General features: G+C 37.5%; 1 non-coding gene and 1 pseudogene across 1 annotated transcript; both read right to left on the reverse strand.

The window, feature by feature from the left end:
- Positions 1-3883: 3883 nt before the first annotated feature.
- On the reverse strand, positions 3884-15015 carry LOC129066951 (small integral membrane protein 8-like; annotated as a pseudogene).
- Positions 8859-8991, reverse strand: LOC129068009 (small nucleolar RNA SNORA66). Its single transcript, XR_008528828.1, has one exon. It is a non-coding gene; the product is annotated as a small nucleolar RNA SNORA66 (small nucleolar RNA).
- Positions 15016-19646: the final 4631 nt, after the last annotated feature.

Genomic DNA, 19646 nt, shown 5'->3' on the forward strand with positions numbered 1-19646 from the left:
TCCCAAGCTCTCATGGGCTTATGATGGGCCCACCCTCTAGTTAGACTGAAAAGCTTCTATGGTCAAGCACCTCCCTTGTACCCTCCAACAACTCCATACCGCAAGGGGGAAGGGAGGGGTGTTAACCCCCTTGCAGAGCATGCTGTGATCCCCTGGGGCGCAAAGCTAGAGCTTCCTGGTGGAGCGAACAGGCTCACGCTCCTCACTTTATTAAGCTCAGTGTCCAATTCCCTTTGCTCTCTTGCTTATTAATAACTAGTTAATTGCTTACAGTAACATTTTGTCATGCTCACTGTCACAATATTTTTGTTGCTATGTTCTCAATCTTTAAGCTTTTTCTGTCCTCTTCATTAACAAGATTTATATACCACACTAGGGGTGAGTAATATGCACTAAGGACTCATTAGCATATCAATATAAAGTAATTTGTTTGTCTGACCAGTGAATACTGAATCTTAACTGATATGGAAATGAGAAAACCTTTTTACTGCCTTTTCCAGAACAATACAAATTAAAATAAATTTCAAGTTCTATGATCTTTGGCCTCTTGTTTTCTCAGGAGACCCTGTTGTCTTCATTAATATAAGTTATAACTTTTCATATAAATGTATTTTGTCTACATAAACAATTCTGTATATCTGTAAGGCAAAAAGAAAATTTTGAAAATTATTCTAAAAAAACCAAAGGGAGCCAGAATTCACCATTATAATTTTTAGTTGATTCCAGGTTTTCAGTACATTTAATTGTCTGGTTGCAAGTATAAAATAGGTCATTTATTAGAGCTGAAATATTGCCCACAAAATGTGAAGAGGGAGGAGAATGTTTTCAGTTTAATAAAGTTAACATCTGTACACTAAATAGAAGTGCTGTTTTTGTCAGAGATTCTTTTTTTTCCTTTACAGGAAAATGATGCCAAATCTGTTAGCTTTAGTACACTCACATTGAGAATGCTAATTGCAAAATGAGTCATGGTTGCAGCGCTCCTATTAGAAATAGAGACCAAATGGATCTTCCAAGTAAAAGCTGAGCCAAAGCAGTAAACCGCTGGTGTGACTGCTTCTGCCATGTGGCTTTGTTTGTTTGCATAGATGAGCATGGTTAGAATACCCTCTGTTTACAGTGATTTGTTTTGGTTATTTTTTTGACTCTTTGGTATATATATTTTTGATCTTGGTTATACTGGGATTTTTGTTGTTGTTGTTTACGACAAGGTAGTTTACAGGTGTTTTCCAACTTAACTGAAGGATAATTTCCATATTATAAACTATATGTCTTCAAATTGTGTGACTTCCAATTTGTCTCCTGCCTTCGCTTTACATCGCCAGTGTTTTTAGTTGTAGGCATACAATGGGAGTAGAGTGGTATCACATTTTGATTCTAATTTAAATTCCCCTGATGACTAATGATGTTGAATATCTTTTTGTGTGTTTCTTGGCCATTCCTATGTTGTTTTGCAGGAAGTGTCTTCTTTCTTCAAATCTTTTGCTCATTTTTAACTGGAGGTTTGACTTAGTATTGAATGTAAGTGCTCTTTGCCTATAGTTTCCAAATACAAGTCCTTTGTTTTATGTATCCTCTAAATATTTTTTTTCCCAAACAATGGCTCTTCTTTTTGTTTTCTCAATAATGTCATCAAAGATCAAAAGCTTTTAATTTTGATGAAGTCCAATTTTTCAAAATTTGAAGGTATTGTGAATTTTGTGACCTAAGAAATTTTTACTAATTCCAAAGTTACAAAGATCACGTCCCATGTTTCTTGGAGAAATCTCATATTACGTTTTACACTTAAGTCTATAATCTATTTTAAATAGATTTTTTTGCATTATGGGAAGCAAGTTTCAGTGTTCATTTTTAAAATATGAATTTGCCAGGCGTTCTAGCACCATTTAATAAAAAGACTCTCTTTCGTCAAATGAATCTCCTTGGCTCCTTTACCAAAAATTAATTGACAATAAACATATGGGTATACTTATGGACTTTCTTATGCATTTTATTATCTCTATTTTTATCTGTTTACGAATTCCAAGCTGTCCTGATATTGTAGCTTTGTAAAAAAGACTTCTTTATTTTATCAGATAAGTTTTTCAACTCTGTTCTTTTAAATAATTTCCTGGGCCATTCTTGTTCCTTTTATTTCTATATGTTTCAAAATTAACTTGACAATTTCTACAAAAATAAAGTATTGATTGATTGAAATAGTGTTAAATTCATAGATCAGTTTAGTTAAAACTAACATCTTAGTGATACTGGGTTTTCTAATCCATGAAGTGCTAGCTCTCTTTCCTTAGGTCTATAAGCGTTTTATAAAGTCATGGAATTTTTTTTGAAATAGACGGTTTTACTTTCTTCTTTCTGATTGCTATGCCTTATATTTCTGTTTCTTGCCATACTAAAACTTTAATTATAATGTCGAATAGAAGTGATAAATCTGATCATTCTTGCCTTGTTAATGTTTTCAGTGGGAAATGTTCAGTATTTTTGCCATTAAGTATGATGTTAGCTATTTCTTTTTAAAAATCAAATTGACAAAGTACCTTTCTATTCCCAGTTTGGTAAATATTTTAATTGGAACTTGTATTGAATTGTCATCTGCTTTTTCTGCTTCTACTGGAATGATGATGAATTTTCCCCTTTCTTATGTTAATATGGTAAAACATATTTAATTAAACAAAATTTAACCAACCTTGAATTCCTGAGATGATATGTCATATTTTTAATATATTGTTGGGTTCTATTTACTGATATTTTATAAAGGATATTTGTGTCTATGTTCTGGAGGTATATTTGTTTGTAATATGTTTGTTTTATAACTCTGGAAAATGAGTGTCTCAGTGTTCCTTCTTTTTGCTTTTTTGAAAAGGTATAAAATTAGCATAATTTTTTTCCTGAATGTTTTCTAGGATTCTCCAGTAAAACTATTTTTGCTTGTTTTTTTGTTGTTGCTGAAAAAGTTTTTTTAAATAAAAATTTAATTTCTCTAAATGAAATAGGAATATTCAGATTTCCTGCTTTTTTGAGTATTTTTCCAGGCATCTGTCAATTTCACCTAAATTGTCAAATTTATTGATATTTAAATTTTGATCTTTTTAATATCTGTAAGATGTGAATTGATACTTCCTTTTTATTTCCTGATAGTAGTAATTTTTGTTCTCTCTTTTCTTTTTTTCTTTTTGATCTTATGTTTGTTATATCATTGTAACATTAATTTACAAAAACTAAAACAAATAACTGCTGTACTAAAAAACAATCATACTTTCTTTTTAAAGAAAAAAACCAATCACTTTGGGTTATTTCCTCATTTAATGTTGGTTTTAGTAGTTGAGTGTGAATATCTTTCCAATTAAAATAAAATTCTGGACCAAAAAATGCTGAACTGGAAAACCAAAATACATGAACCATCTGTGACTCTCAACAAACCCATTGTCTTTAACATTGACTGGAAGTTTTACAATAATTTACAGTTATTTCTTTTTCTTCACAAATATAGGTTCTATGCCCACATAGAAAATGACCATTTCCTTTGCAAGTAGCAAAACAACTAAACCCTTACAACAATTGCAAATGTACAATTCACCTTAAAATATTAAAAATACCCCTGCAAATTTAACAGCACTGGGTTCTTTTATTACATGGAACTTAACTACTGAAAATCACTTCCAGTCTCATGGCACTTTTATAAGAGGTTTTAATTTAAAAAATGCATTGAGAAGCTTTCTGTGGAAAAAGAATGCGATAACAGCTACAGCTTTGAAAACACAAAACTTACTCTAGTGGTGTTGTTGCAACTACACAAGAAACATGATCTCACGCATTTATAAAGTCTATCATTTGACGGTTCCAGAGCCCTTAATCTATCTAGCTCCATCCACGGTGACCAGCACTGTTAGTCCCGTTCAGATGTTTTCCTCCTCATATAGCTGTGCCCCGCACTATCAATAACTTCATAGAGATCCTTTTCCTTCTCCTATGTTGCATGTACATAACCAATATAAGCCACATACAGTGGTATTAATCAAAGCCATTACAGGTCTGTTAGGATTTATGAAGAGCTGTGGCTTCCCAGCTCAAAATAAAGTTGTGGGAGGACCCCTCCGAGCCCTGGGTTTCCAAAGTCTTTCTCTTTGGGCAGTTCCTTCCTATTTTTTTTTAAATTATTTTTTTAATTTTTTTATTGTTCAAATACATTCTTCTCCATTTTCCTGCCGCCATTTTCTCCTGCTCTGTCCACCCCCACCTTCCACCCTCAATCCTTCCCCACTTTGGCTTTGTCTGTGCATCTTTTATGCATGTTCATCGACTTGACCCTTCCCTTTCTTTTCTCCCTTAGCTTCCTCCCTCCTCCCCTCTCATTACTGTCGGTTTGTTTTTTCTTTCAATGTTGCTGGTTTTATTTTTCTTGCTTATTTACTGAGTATTGTATGATTTACTGAGTTTTGTTGATTAGGTTCCACTTATGGGTGAGATTGTGTAGTATTTGTCTCTCACCCCCTGGCCTATTTCTCTTAGCATAATGCTCTCCAGTTCTATCCATGCTGTCAGGAAGGGTAGTAGCTCGTTCTTTCTTTCTGCTACATAGTATTCCATTGTGTAAATGTACCATAGTTTTTTTGATCACTCACTCACTGATAGGCACTTGCGTCTTTTCCAGCACTTGGCTATTGTAAATTGCGCCGTTATGAACATTGGGGTGCACAGGTTATTTTGAATTGGTGTTTTGGGATTCTTAGGGTATAATCCCAGCAGTGGAAAGCAGGAGGCTCAGGTGCTGAAGACACCTAGACTAATGATGATTTATGAGGGGCGGCGGGCTCCTGGTGTGAGGGGCAGGCAACAGGCCCTGTGTGGTCAGAGGGGTCCATGACCTGGCTCAGGGCGCCCCTGGAGTGGCGAGGGTTCAGGGTGCTCTACCGAACTCTGACGTGTCCCAGGGACCTGGGAGTGAGGCCTGCGCGGCTGCAGGGCTGGTGAAGGCCAGGCCTGCCGTAACCTCCCTCTTCTTTCCTTGGTCTGCCCAAGGGTTTGTCAATTTTGTTGAAATTTTCAGGATTTTTTAAAAATACTTACTCTGTTGCCTAGTGTTGTTGTATTGCTGTTAATCTTATCTTTATTCTTTTATTATTTCTATTTACTTTGACTTTTGGTCTCCCTATTCTTTTTTCTAAAAAAGAATCTTAAGTTACTGATTTTGTTTTTATTGTTTTTTCTAAATATGAACATTTAAAGCAATAAGTTTCCCTGTGAACATTGTTTTGGTAGCATCCCACATATTTTGGTATGCTGTATTCTTGTTATTCAGTTTAACATATTTTCAGATTTCATCTTCAATCCATGAAATTTTCAGGAGTATGGTTTTTGCTTTCAAAATATTTGAGATTATTGATTTCTAATTTAATTCCATTGTGTTCAGTGAACATTCACTGTATCATCTCAATTCTTTAAAATTTACTTACTGAGTATTGTATGATTTGGTAAAAATGATGTACTTGAAAAATTTACATTCCGTGGTATTATTGGGTATAGTATTTGATAAAAGTCAATTAGGTTGATGTGGTTGATATGGCTGTTTAAATCTTCTGTGTTTGCTATTTTTTTCCCCTAAATATTTCACCAAATGCTAGTGAGACAGATGTTAAAGACAGTAAAGATAGATCTCTTACTGTGATTGTGGAATTGTCTAATTTTTCCTCTAATTTGTCATTTCTTCCTACCTGTGTATTGACTTTTTGTTAGGTGCCAGCATATTTATGATTATTGTGTCATCCTGAAGAATTGTTCCACTGTGAAACGTCTGTTTTATATCTGGTAATGTTATTCGTCTGTAAGTCTATTTTATACAGTGTGGATATTATCCTCCCAATTTTCATTTGCTTACTATTTGTATCATGTTCCATCCATTTTTTTCAATACATCTGTGCTTTCCTATTTAAAATGCATCTCTTATAGGCAGCCTTTTATGGTGCTTTTTTGTTTTTTATCCACTGCGACAGTATCTGACTTTTAATTAGATTATATCATTAACATTTATAATTATTTATATACTTGGATTTATGTCATCCATTTTATTATTTTTTCTGTTTTGTCTCCTCTATTTTTTGTTTGTTTTGTATTTCCCCTTTCTTTTCCTGCTTTTCTTAGTTTATTAGAATGTTTTAGCATTCTACTCTACTTATATGTTGCTATACCTGATTACAGCTATATATCATCATAGCTATATCTTACCACAGTTTTTAAAATACTTTTTTCCTAGGGACAACAATATATATCCCTAATCTTCCCCAGACTACTTACATTTTATAGTGTATCATTTTATGTAAAATTGGATATCTTGCAATTGTATAGGTCTTTTTAATACCTAATTTACTACACACACACACACACACACAGAGTCATATGTATTCCAACTGCATACATTGAAAACCTGACAAGACAATGTTATAATTTTTATTTTAAAGTTGTAAGTATTTTATAAAACTTGAGAAGAAATATTTACCCAGATATTTACCATTTCTAAAGCTTTTCATTTGTTCCAGAAGGTCCAAAGTTTTCTTTGGAAACATTTCTTTTTAGCCTGAAGAAATATATTAAACATTTCTTGTACTCAAGTTCTGCCGGTGACATATTTTGTTGGTGTTTCTTTGTCTTAAAATTTCTCATTTCACTGTCATTCCTAAAGATATCTTTCACTTGGCATAGAATTTTGCATTAACAGCTTAAAAAAAATTCAGTACTTTAAGGCTATCATTCCACTGTCTCTGTCTTTCATGGTTTCTAATGAGAAACCTGTAATTATTTGCATTGCGATTTAAATATATGTATAGCATCTTCTCCTCCCCTTCCTCCTGCTCTTCCACCTTCTTCTCCTCCTTCTCCTTCTCCTCCTCCTTCTTCTCCTGACCTTCGCAGTTAGAGCTGTTATACGGAAAAACATGATTTTTGTTGAGTTTTCCTTTTCGCGGGTTTTCTGGCCTTCAATATGTATTTTTAGGACACTCACATAACTTAAGTTTGTGGCCATTTTAAATTTAACATTTTTCCCCTGCCCCCATTTTCTCTCTCTTTTTCTCCGAAATGGAACTAGTGCGTAGAGGCAATTACATTTGCCTCTCCTGCTCTTCATGGTGGGCAAAAAGGGCCATTATAACAAATTTCTTTTGCTGCATTATTTGGCCTAGAGTGGGTTTGGTTGGAGGTTATTCTTTCATTTTGTATTGGTCAGAGTTTTACATTTTTCTCTTTTTAAGATTTTATTTATTTATTTTTAGAGAGAGGGGAAAGGAGTGAGAAAAACATCCATGTGTGGTTGCTTCCCGCACACCCTGCTGGGGACCTGGCTCGCAACCCAGGCACGTGCCCTGACTGGGAATGGAGCTGGTGACCCTTTGGTTCTCAGGCCGGCACTCAAACCACAAAGCCACACCAGCCAGGGCCAGAGTTTTACATTTTTCAGGTATAAGTTTCAGAAATAAAGGAAAATGTGGAAAATTTTAAGAGAATTTAAAAATAACCAGTGACAACGGAAAAACCAGAAAAAGAAGGCGCTGGCTGTAAGTTAGAAGCAGTGAGCACATGAAGCCTGGACAGAGAACAGCTTCTGAGGGAAACCAAGCAATGCTGGCCGACCTGCCGGGTGGCCGGGGGTGTGGCTTAGGCTGTTCTGAAAATGGCAACTGAGGGGTGTACAGGGAGAATTTCCTCGCGCTGGGTGCATTTCCTCATGCTACCTGCATAGATCATGAAAGGAGCTTGTGAACACAAATTTCTTGCTAAGATTTTAAAAATAAAATAGTTTTCAATGGGTCTAGGATAGTTTATATGTGGTGCCTACAGAACATGTCAGTGCTGACTCTGTTGGTCTCTCAAGGTCATTTCGACCCTGTCATTCTATGATTCTATAATTAAAAAATGAATGAGAAGATCATTTAATTAACGTTACAATTACATTTGCCTGAGGTATGCTTATATCCCTGGCATTTCTGAAAAGTCATAGATGTGGTTTCCTTGAAAAGACCCTTTTGGGAAGTAGTTAGAGGTGGTCTTGCTGAGTTATCAAAGAATTGTCAGCCTTTTGGCATCATTGAAAGACTGGTTTGTTTATCATAAGACAATGCTTGATAGAAAATTAGTAATCATACACACTAACATGGCAAGAGATCAACTGCTTTGCTTTTGGCAGGAGCTAATGATATTTTTTTTTGCAAGAGCAGCATAATGCATGATTTGCCTTCCATTTTTTACAAAATAAAAATTTGCATACATTTCTGCAAGAGTGAGCCATAGTATTGAAGAAAAACCAAGAATCATCTGAAACAATTGCTTAGCATAAATAAAAAAGATTGGATGTAACACAGCACAACAAAAAATAATACTAGGCCTGCCTCATTGCACTGAATTTCTGCAGAGCATAAAACTTTCATCTGAAAACAAAGCAGCGGAAATAATAAATGGCTACCATAAATTAAAACTGGTGCAATTACAAGGGGGCATCCCCAAAATAATTCCTCTGTATAGAGTATGTTCTTATTGTATTGGAGGATCTCTTTGTTGTTGTTCTACAAAAACAAATGCCACCCTCCAAATTCAGGAAAATATTTTTGATGTGCATTATTATAATAGGCTATTGAACTAAGACTCTAAGGCTTTGCAAAGTAGAGAATCTGACATACTCTAATACAATAAAGCTGAAGTTCTCTTATTATACAAAGCTCTCTTTTTCTACATTCAAATGATTTCCCAGTGATGCACTTACATCCAGACTCATTATAACATGTGTATTATCCCTATTACTATGGTTAGGAGGTATAGTTGTATTTCATGGAAGGGAAGGAGGTCATAGCCATTGTTCCCCCCCCCCCCCCCCACACTGTACTAGGTTAGAATGGACCACCTCTGTAGCTTCTGAGGCTAACACATTTCCATCATCATAGTTACTTTAGCAAATCTGGTTCCTCTCACTTCTGCAACATCATGCAGAGATAATGATCCAGCTTGTACCATTGCCATTGTTCAAAACAGCAGCCTGAGAGGTGTGAAACAACTCCTTTAGTCATCCAAAGAAAAAGCATCGGTTCATTTAGTCTAAATACATTTGGAGTTCACCCCTGTTTAATTACTCGAATTTTCATGATGACTGATATTGCACATATTCCTCCAATGATGAAAATTTATCTTTTCTGAACTTTACTCCTGAATTATATACCCACAGGGGAATTTGTTTAAGGAGTATTAAAATCTTTCACTTGGAAAACAGAACAAAACTTCTATAATCACTATTTAAAAAAAAACAAACAGCAAAAATGAGCATATTGACATGTCCTATTATCAATTTCTGCTTTCCAATTCAAATTTGCTGTTGACTCTGCTGGAATGTCAATATAAAATATGTCTCCCTCCTACTTACATAGAGATGACTTTTGATGTACAGTGGGTTTTTAAATGATGGCTTCAATCTTTCATCTGTAGCTAGAATGTCGATTCTCTATAGACTCTATAGACTCTATGGAGTCTATTTCATATGGGCCAGGTTGTCATGTGACTTCCCAAACAGACAACTCTGTGGAACTGAGCCAGCAGCCCTGTCTCACACACACACACACACACACACACACACACACACACACACACATTTTCTGGATCATCAGCAAATATTGTGGCTGCTTCCCCTTTAGTCACTGTTTATTGGCTTAATAAAATTGGGAAGATTGTCAATGGCCCAAAAAGAGAAAGCAGGAAGAAAAATAAGAAACCAATATGAAAATAATTTAAGCAAGTGCAGGGTGGGGCAAAAGTAGGCGTACAGTTGTTTGTATGGGAAATAAGACTGTAATTAATAAATGATAATAATACAAGAATAAACTCTGTGTTTTGTGTACTCACAACTGTCAACCTACTTTTGCCCCATCCTGTATTTTTGTTCTTTTAAGTAGTCTCTCAAATCAGTCTTCACCATTGGCTTTTGCATGGGGTAGTTTTTCTGGTAATATTTTATATTTGAAAGAACTAAACTAATTCTAATTTTTGTATATTTGGAACAGTGAGAACTCAACTACTTGGAAACTCAACATAAATTTCCGTGATAAATGGTGACTTTTTTTTTTTTTAGAAAAAAAAATAAGAAAAGCTGGTAAATGTATGTGCAAAAACATTGTATAGGCTGTCTTATGGGGAAAGTAGAAATGTAGGCTAATTATGACTACTTAGCCTTTCTTCACATTTGGTTATAATGTAGTGGGAGATACGGAGAACTATTGCTTCATTTTTTAAGTGACTTTCACTACCTTGTCAAGTCCTGGCATATGGCCGATAGTTGTAGCTTGGTCATTTCACACCTGAAAAAATGTAGGGTCCCCATACCTTCCTTGCCTGTAACTCTGGAGTTAGCATAAAAGGGAAATACATAGACTCCGAGCTTTGGGAGAAATAAAAATTAATTCTTCTTTGGAAAATGTTGGGCAACTTAAATTTTCTATAAGAAGCTATAGTAAAATGACAATCTTGAGATACTATAAGAAGGCTATTACATTTTTTGCATTTCCCAGGGAGGAATGTTTTCATTTTTAAGGTAGAAAATAAAGACTTTTAGAGGTTGTATTAGTTAGAATCGCAGCAAAAGCAGCTCCTGGATGGGAGTGAAAAAGTTAGAAGGTGATCCAAAGAGTGTTGTGTAGCAGAGGAGAAATGAGGGATGGGGGGAAAGGCCAGTAAAATGTGTTTTAGTGAGTCATCCTTGCATTGGGCAGTTGGAGCTTCAGTCTGATGAGGGCCCTCATAAACACTGTGAAACACACCTCAGAGTGGACCTGCTGTAGGGTCAGGATGATAGGAGGGTTACTCTTGTGACACTGACTTCCTAACACTTCTGCCCTCCCGCAGGTATGAGCCAGGCACACTCCTGTGGCGATATAAACCATCTGATAAACAGGTGCATGGAGCGGTGGTATGTACAAGATCTGTGTGCAGGGTAGCTCTGATACAGGGTGAAGGGACATGGGCTGGGCACCACCAAGTACATATTGCTATGTATTAAAGGGAAATAACATCTATAAAGCTGAAATTCTATACACTTATTGTAACAGCTAGGGCTCAATCAGGAAGACTGAACCAACTGATATGGGAATAGGGAATTGTTTTCAAAGTCTATGGAAGTCTGTTGTTTCCGGTGTGGTGGGATACCTGAGTTTGCTGCAGGTTGCAGGGACAATACTAAGAAAGAAAAGCTAGACAGGAAATAACAACAAACAGGGACAAGTCAGAAAATCCCAGGGCACTTTGGAACTGATGAGGAGAAACCAGAACCTGTGTCTGTTTTGTACCACTTCTGACTTCAACAACAAAGGTGTCCTACAGAAGAAGCGGGTACTTTTTGCCAAAGAGCAGCACACGCATCTGGTCCCAGACTAGAGAAGCGAAAGGAGGGGAGGCTGCAGGAGTTCAAGGAGCTGTGGGCACAGCTGTTGAGTCCTGCCAGTGAAGTGGACCAGAAAGCCAGTGCCAATGCGCAGGAAAGCTGGCTGTGCTGGGGCTGACTGCCACGTCTCCCACAAATCCCTCCTTACACCCAAACTATAAAGAGGAGGGATTTCTGGTCATCCCACTAGGTTTACATAGTGAAGAACCACCACATCCATATTATATTGGCTGATTTCTATTTGCTAGGAAGGGCAAGTAAAATGTACATTCATAAAATCTAGGAGCTAAATCAACTTGACGGTTCCTGATATTATTTTAACTCTCAAACTTAAAAGCTTTTTAGAAGTTTAGAGACACTTCAGTAAAATAATTCCTTGAATTAACCTTTAACAAAATTTATTGCACTGTTATCTTATGGTATAGATAATCCAGGTTTTATTTGATTAGGTGTACGCTGTGTGTGTGGAAGGCAAGGGGATGTTTGTCTGTCTGGGTGACTCATCAAGGCATGAACTTTATATTTCCCCTCAGTTTTCTCCCCCACCAGAAAAGTAAAAATCTGATTCTCTCATCGTGTAAGCTTGAACTAGTCACAAAAAGGTAAACAGAAGAGGGTCATGAAGCATGTTGGTCATTTTAGGGCACTTATTTATTTAATCCATCATTAGACTTGTACTTTTAATGGTTGGCTTTTATAGGTTTAACATGGCTTTAAGTAATGGTTTAAAGATGTTCTTGTTGGTTGAACAACATTTTTGGAAATTAAATGTCAAAGGACCCAGAGCAAGAGCATGTTTTTCTTCTAACTCAAGTTGGAAAACATTGTGAAATTCTTGGGCCCACAAGAAACCTAAAGGTCAGACCTAATTATTTTGGTTCCTTTAGTATTTGACTTACGGAGCCCCCAAGGGGGCGGTGAGGGTCAATGCTGACACAGGACACGGGAAAGCTCAGAGTACATACAGTCGTGTATTGGAAAGGGCTTGAATTCACTCACACGACCTGATTGTGGGCAATGCTCCCCGCTTCCAGCTTGGTGACATCATACTGGTAGCTTGAACCAATACGGTGGAAGTAGTGGGTTGGCCAAAAAGTTTGTTTGTTTTTTTCCCCATAAGATGGCTCTAGTAGTGCTTAGTTGTCTTTAACTTGTTTGAAACAATTTTGTTAGATTATGTTGTGACAGCTGTCACATCACTGGATGTTACAAAAAAAAAAACTTATCAAAATTGGTGAATTTTTGTGTAGCCATTTTAATATTGGAGATGGAAGAAAATAAGCATATTATGCTTATTATTTCAAGAAAGGTAAAAATGTAACTGAAATGCAAAACAAGAGAAAGATTTGTGCAGTGTTTAGAGAAGGTAAGTGACTGATCCAAAGGGTCAAAAATGGTTTGCGAAGTTTCATGCTGGAGATTTCTTGCTGGACAATGCTCCACAACCGGGTAGACCACTTGAAGTTGATAGTGATCAAATCAAGACGTTAATAGAGAACAATCAACGTTATACCACACAGGAGATAGTGAACATACTCAAAACATCCAAATCAATAAAATTATTGGTGAAAATGAAAAGTGTATCTTTTATTTTACGGAAAAAAAATATGGACTTCTTAGCCAACCTGGTGTTTACACGGCAGAACTTGAAAGACCCTGCAAATTGGGAATCTCTCCACTCTTCCCACCACTACTAGCCTGAGAGCTGATTGTTAAACTTTCACCACTGGACAAACATGTTTGAGATTACCTAGTTGCTTCTCTCCTTCCCTATTTTGGGCAGACCTTTTTATTCACAGGATACTGACAGGGGGTTGATGAATGAATGCTTCATTCTATGTTTTGTTTTTAACCATTTGTAACTCTCCCCCAGAGACTGGAATCCAGGCAGCTTGCAGATCTTGGTTACCACTAATATTCATTCCCCATTTACTACATAGCCACAATGTGCAGGTGCTGGGTTAGGTGCCAGGGATACTATAATGATTATGACCAACGTGGCTCTTGTCTTCATGGGATTTACATCCCCAGAGGCTGCCAACCCTGGCACTATTGACATTTTGGATGGATGGCTCTTCGTTGTGGACAGTTTAGTAGCATTCCAGACCTCCTTCCACTAGAGGTCAGTAGCAACCCCTCAGTAGCAACTGATTTTCAGTTGTGAAAATCAAAATCAAAACATTGCTGAATGTTCCCTAGGGGGAAATAAATTTTTAAAAACTGCTCTGGTTGAGAAGCTCTGTGATAAAAAACCTGTTACATAATGGAAGCTAATTGTACAAGGGAAGCTGCCATTTGAATATGTCCAATTGTTATTTCCGTTTTACAGGTGGAGAAACTGAGGCATTCAGAGAGCAAGTAAAACATTGCTCAGTAAAACAACTTTTAAGTAGTCAGAGTAGATTATAACTCATGTATCATTGACTTCACAAGTGATTCTCCAGTTGAACAAACAGAAAAACAAAAACAAAACCAAAATGGGCCAGGTAGCAGAAATGGTATAATCTGGGAGAAAAAAATGGATGACCAAGAACAACAACATTGGTCACAGATTTTTAGAGAAGTTATTTTAAATGCTTATTAAACACATGAGTATTTTATGGCCCAAGATTGTATATAAGAAAATAAAACTCCGGTTTTCTATAAATAAAATTCTAACAACACAGTTGCAAAGGATCCTGACGACAAAGGAAAGAGGGGTTGTCCAGACAACTTCATGTCCTGTACGACGACGGCTTAGGAGTGACTAGATGAGCTCCTATTGGAAAAGGGTGTGCATGGGACGAGAAGAAGTTGAGCCTGAATAATGATGAATGGTGCAAATTTATGAAAATGATTTCTGGAGGGTGATGCCCAGAATGAGCTGAGGCTTGCAGAAAAATCCCAGACAACAAAAAGACCCTTTCAAGCTCTGTCTGGAGCAAGAGAGAAATGGAGAGACCCTCTGCTTGGAGCAGATGGTCCGGTGCTGACAGATGCCGGAGGGGAAGCATGGCACCTCGGCTGAGTTCTGTTGCATCAAGGAAAATTGTGTTCCGAGGTGGGAGGTATTTGAGAGCAAATATTTTGAAAGAAATCAAAGCCCAAGGAATTAAAGAAGTCATAGAACACCTGTTTTAAAAGTATAAGAATTGCTCCCTCTATTTGTTCATTCATCCATTTGGCCAATATTTTCTGAGTGTCTACCGCATGCTGGGCTGAGCAAAGGAGAAATGGTTCTTCTCAGTCCCTGCATCCACAGACTTCATCCTTTAGTGGACATTCAATGGGATATTTTGTACATCTAGCATTCCAGGTGCTGTGTGAGGGCCATGCATGCGAGTTAATGGACACCTAACCTGGTGCGAAGAAGGGAGGTGTCAGGGAACAGCCTTCTCAGGCTCCTAAAAATGAGCATTTACCCCGGTGGGAAAGTGAGGGGAGGGATGGAGAAGCACGGTGCTGACAGAGGAACGCGGATATGCAAGGGCCAAAAATTACCTTACGGGCCCCGAGGAACTCTGCCTATGTGACCCCATGCTCTCCGCTGGCAGTCTTTGAGAACCACGGTGGATGGCGTGTTTCCAGAAGACCGGAAAGGATAAAAACTTGATTTTCAAAATCAGGGTCATCCTGAACAACTCTTCCTGCTTTTCCAAATCTTAACTGTTTCTCTCACCCATATAAACCCAAACTCGTACTCTTCGTACCAGACACCAAGTATAAAAGAGAGGCCTACTTAACATGTGGGTGTTTTTTCCTTATTTTCCCACATTTGGTTTTAGGTAAGAAGTTTCTAGGTTCCATTTTTTCCCCCTCTCTGGACAGAATCACCTTATGGCACTTGCTGATTCTGGTGGGATGTATGTACTTAGAAGATTGTGAGCTGGGCAAGCAAAAGTGCCCCCTATGGCCATGCCAAGCACGCCCAACTCCAAAGGCCACCGGTCCAGGGTGCTAGGGACTCATAGGTGCTATGGTTAGGTCCAGAGACAGTGGGCTGGTTACACAATTTAGAATAATGTGTATGAATGCCTCACGGCTTCTGGGCCAGAGGTTTTCAGTGAAGTGACCCAGAGCTTCCAGTTCTGTCCACAGAAGCATTATCTGAGAGTTGAAATGCAGAGACCACAATGGCAGATGATGAATAACTGGGAGAGACAGCTTGTGACTTGGACGAGAGAGACTTTCCAGTTCGCAATGGAAAACTGAAACAAAGAATGGGAAATTCATCACAGGTTAAATATAAGGCTGTGGATTTTGCTTGAAAAATCAATTTTATGAGTATAGGTTGGAAGAGACAAAACGATTTATATAAAAGGAGGCTTATAAAGTTTAATTAATCATGGGCTCAACATAAACCAGTAATGTGATGTGGCTGCTGAGAAAACAAAGGTGATCTTCTGCGTCTCCTCAAAGTTTCCTTAATGTTTTTCAAGTTACAAAACTCATAAATGTTTGTTTTAAAACGAGGAACCAAAATAAAAATTTAAAAGGACATAAAAAAGAAATGCTAATCCTCTTCTCCTTTCTAGTTCTTGGCTCCACACAACAAATAATTGTCTGCCCAAAACGTTAACAGCAATGGGGCTAAGACCCCTCCCAGTGGAATCATATGTCTTCCCTGCAAGCCATGTGTCCTGGAAATGACCACCAAGTAAAATTTTCACTCTGGAGATTTCCCCTTTTTAAAATGGCGTTAGTAACAGCACCCACCTTGAGAGCTGTTATGAATATTAGATTAAATAGAGCATGCCAAGCATGTAAAGCCCCACTGTGCATAAAAACCCAGCAGAGCCCTGAAGCATGAACCTTCATTCACAATGTCACAGCAAGAGGAAGTGCTGAGGGGACGTTCTGCCTGGCCAAGTAGGGTGGAATTTTTATAGAACTTTAGCAAAGCGAGGTCAGCTGAAGTTCAGCTAGTTGTGGGACTAGCTGCTTCAAAAGGGTCCTTGGGGGTGCGGTGGGGAGCTGCTCTTTTGGACTAGCCACAGTTGGCTGGGCCATTTGGGTTTTATCTAGAGGACGAGTGGGGCTAAGGTCATGTGAGGGTCAGGATGGAAATGATTAATCCTTCAGGGCCTCTTGCAATGTGCTCAATAAATGCTTGTTCTTGATGTTTTTCTGGTCTCCCCACTTTCTGGGTTGACTCTGTAAAGTGTGTGGATTTATTTTTTTAACTTCTGGGAGCCAATAGGAGAACAGCTCTTCGATCCAACACCCTGAGCTGGAGCTTCAACAGCACCCCTTCAAGGATGGGGCGGATTCCTCCTCGGTGGTAGAAATCAGTAAAGACCAACCAAATGAGAAAAGCAAAGACTATTTCTTCTGAGCTCGCCGTAGCAAGAGTTGGCCACCATCGCTTGCGTCTGGCAGAGACTCAAAGACAGGCCGTGGGTGGGCGAGCTTTCAGAATAGGGAAAGGAAAGCTCAGGAGTGCCCTGCGGGGGCGCTGCGGGCACAGGGGAGACAGGCATCCATGTGATCAGTTAGGGGTACATATTTGGTTTTCTCTGGCTGGTCCTACGTTGGAAGGGAGTATAAAAATTAGGGAGGCTGTCTGTTATTAAACAAGTGCTGGCCATTTTGAACTACTATTACAGACATTTTTGTTTAGCTTCCTAGATTTTTACAAAAGATAACAATATGGCTTCCTGCAAGTCTGACTTATAAGCAGGCTGGCCTCCTAGGTGGTTTCTTGTAGAGAAGGGGCTGGTTTCCTGAGCAGGTAGCTGAAGGTTGTGGGTCAAAGTTGTATTTAAACATTGGGTCCTGCTGCTGTCCGTTCGTATCTTCAGATTCAGTCTCTCACTTTGCTTTTTCTCTGGCTATCTCTTCCTTTCTGGGCATCTGGTCGTTCTCTTTGGTTTGGGGGCAAAACAAAACAAAGACCTAGCTTTAACTGATGATTTATTCATTAATTTATTTTTGATGTAAATGTTATGATGTAAAGGGCTAAAGATTTTGATGCTCAGATTTTTGAGACTTGAACCATAACATTCAAAAGTTATGGATTACTCAGTTTTGTTTTTCTTATATCCTTTTCCCAGAGGCAAAGATAAAGGATCAACAAAGGGCAATAGGGAAAAGTATATTTAAAAACTAAACAGCCCATAACACAGATCACATGAGACTTATATTTGCATCATGCGATATCAAGTTACTCTCCTTGAAACTTCCAAATAAGCCTAGAATTTGGATGGATTTTTGAGAACAAGCCTTTGGAGGCAGGATTTGGGTCAGAGTCTAGCATGAGGCCTAATAAATAAATAGTGTTAAGAGAAGGTTGGCTATCTTTCTTGTCTTTTAAAAAAATGTTGTACAGTATTTGCTGAATTGTGTTTACAGGACTTAGGTTTTGTATCTTTTGCTTTCTAGGCAGACTTGCTAGTGTGTACAGGTCGGTTTTCAATAGCCTGTGGTATCTCTTACAGACCTTTGAGTGGGATATTAATTAAGGCTAGGGTCTGTACCCTGAAATGGAAAAATAGTTCAAATGAATTTACCTGAATGTTGGCACATGCATCCTGTGTAATTTCTCATCAAGATGATAAGTTTGAAGTTAATTTCTACTTTCAATTCTCACAGGGCACTGACATTTTCTTTTTAGCATTGGGTTCACTTTTTGTAATAAAAGTGCCTGAGCATGGTTATAGCACATTTCCTCAATCTTCCTGTTTTATGATTATTAATAAATAAAATAAAGAGTACTAAATAAAATATAGTTCTGATAAGTTGGAACTTTAGTCATATTTATTCCTTTTGACTTTGAATCGAGCAATGTTTTCTAAAATATTTATAAACTAAGTTTTAGGTGATGCAAATTAAAACATTTCAAGGTGAGGATATTAATATTATAGAAATACATGATAAAAATCATGGGGAGTAGCTTCTAAAATATCCATATCATGCCAGCACTAATGAGATATTTTTGCAATATATACATTTAGCAGCTGACATTTAAAGTGGTTGATTAAAGAAAAGCAAAGATTGAAACTTAGCAGGAGAAGAGCTAAGATTTTTATTGGGTACTTTCTCTTTTTATGATTGCATTAGTGAGCTACCAATCCAGGGACCTACATGAAGCCTTGGTTGTAGCCTGCTGGGATGCTCACAGTTAAAAATTGCTGACTTCTCTGTTTCCTCAGTCCTAATGTCTCTTCTTTGCAAAGCTCAGGGTATACATACGAGAGGTACTCTTACGGGTTTGTCTGAGTGCAGTTGCTTTCAGAAGACTTTTAATTTGACTAAAGGAGGGTATCTGTGAGAAAGACATGGTCAGGTATGTCCTCCTGTACGGAATACTAATATGCCTTTGGTAGAGGGACATTATGCTTTTATTTCTGACTGTACTTTGAATTATTCACACCTTCAAGGCAGCATCAGTCAATTAGCAAATCAAAAATTTATATGATTCCAATTTAGCATGGAGTCCTTCTCTCTCCTTTTTTTTTTTTCCTTTTTAGATTTTCACCCTGACAGTGACAAATTACTCCTCTGCTGGCTGAGATTGGAAATTAAAAGCATTTAGAGTTGCTCATGCATTTATGCTAATGAGAACTTCTGTATGATTTGCATGCAAAAGAGGACAATCTGAAAGCTCATCAGTTTTTCATGCTTCCGCATTTTGATGTAGCAGAATTTTTTTTCTGTTTTTCTGGGGAGCAAAAAAATTTTTTTTCTCCAGGAAACAATACTGCATGTGAACAAAAAGAGTTCTTTTAAGTCAGAAAGTTCTTCTTCATTTTTTTACCCTCCAGATTCTTGTCAAATCCCGTGTTTGCTCTTTCAGAACTGCAGCCCACATTCATTAGCATTTTAGATGTTTATCAAAGGCAGGATCCAGTATCTGCCATACAAGATTATAGCTCAGCTTCATTTTCAATTCAGCAAGGGGGAGAAAAAGACCTGGGGACAGATAAGGAGAGAGACTTGCACCCTGGCAATCTTTCTTATATGCCACCCAAATTAATCCCATTTAGAGCAAATTTGATTAATCACCAAAGGTGGCAGTTTTAACTTTCATAGATGGCACTGACAAATTTGAGGCAGGGTCTTAGTATAAAAGTTCTCCACTGATATTTGTATAAAAGAGAACAACGTTAAAAATGAACGCAGAATACTTGAGGGAATAAAATGAATGAAGAAGAAACGTGCTATCCAGAAATTTTGAAAGGGATTTAATTATTTCCATAAATATGCATTTATTAAACCATTAAGATGGCAAATTGGGAATTGAAAGGATGGGAAATGTTTTATT

This window comes from Pteronotus mesoamericanus, unplaced genomic scaffold (genome assembly GCF_021234165.1).
Source record: "Pteronotus mesoamericanus isolate MK-2021 breed Mesoamerican mustached bat unplaced genomic scaffold, CSHL_Meso_final contig_20, whole genome shotgun sequence".
Lineage (NCBI taxonomy): Eukaryota > Metazoa > Chordata > Mammalia > Chiroptera > Mormoopidae > Pteronotus > Pteronotus mesoamericanus.